Genomic DNA, 828 nt, shown 5'->3' with positions numbered 1-828 from the left:
AGTTGAAATTAAAAAAAGCAATTCAAAAGTTTCTAAAAATAGGATTTACCCCATTTCTAAAAAGCCTATAAGTTCAAATTAAATTTACAAAGTGGTTCAACATGTGCATAATTAAAAATGAGGAAGTCCAGCCTTATCCTTGTGAAGGTTCACTGTGTGCCAATTGCAGAAATTCACAAATTTCAAAAAAGATATATTTCAGTTGTGTGTGCCGTGTGTGTGGGGTGTACTAAAAACGTTTTGTGGGTGAGAAGTTCATAGTTTCTGTCGCTGATAGTTCAAAAAATCGCTTTTGAAAAAATAGAACACCTTGGGTGTCCAAGAAAAGAGAGTTGAACACATGAAAAAAAATCAATTGACAAGTGAACCGTGTGAATCCAGGGTTTTATAAAAAATGTTCCATTGTAAAACATTATCTAACTAAAGTGAACAGTAAAAAATATATGAGAAAAGGCAAAAATTGAACATCTGTTTCAAAAAATAGAAGTTCAAAATTAAAATAGTGGAGAAGTTCTTTATTAATTATAAAACTAGGATTTTCACCTTTATTAAAAAAACCAAGAAGTTCAAATAAAAAAGCAAATTGGTTCAAAAATTATAAAAAAATGACATTTTCCCCATTTCAAGAAAAAAAACTAGAGGTTCAATATTTATTACATTATCAAGAAGGTCAAATTGAAAAAACCGAGCAGTTCAAAAAGTTTATAAAACAGATTTTCCTTCTTTTAAAAATAAGAACTAGAAGTTCAACTTTAAATAATTCAGTAGTTCAATATTTATTACATATAGGACTTTTCCCGTTACTAATGAATGACACCGAGAAGTCCA

This window comes from Triticum dicoccoides, chromosome 1B (assembly GCF_002162155.2).
Source record: "Triticum dicoccoides isolate Atlit2015 ecotype Zavitan chromosome 1B, WEW_v2.0, whole genome shotgun sequence".
Classification (NCBI taxonomy): domain Eukaryota; kingdom Viridiplantae; phylum Streptophyta; class Magnoliopsida; order Poales; family Poaceae; genus Triticum; species Triticum dicoccoides.
Note: the sequence above shows the minus strand (reverse complement) of the source record.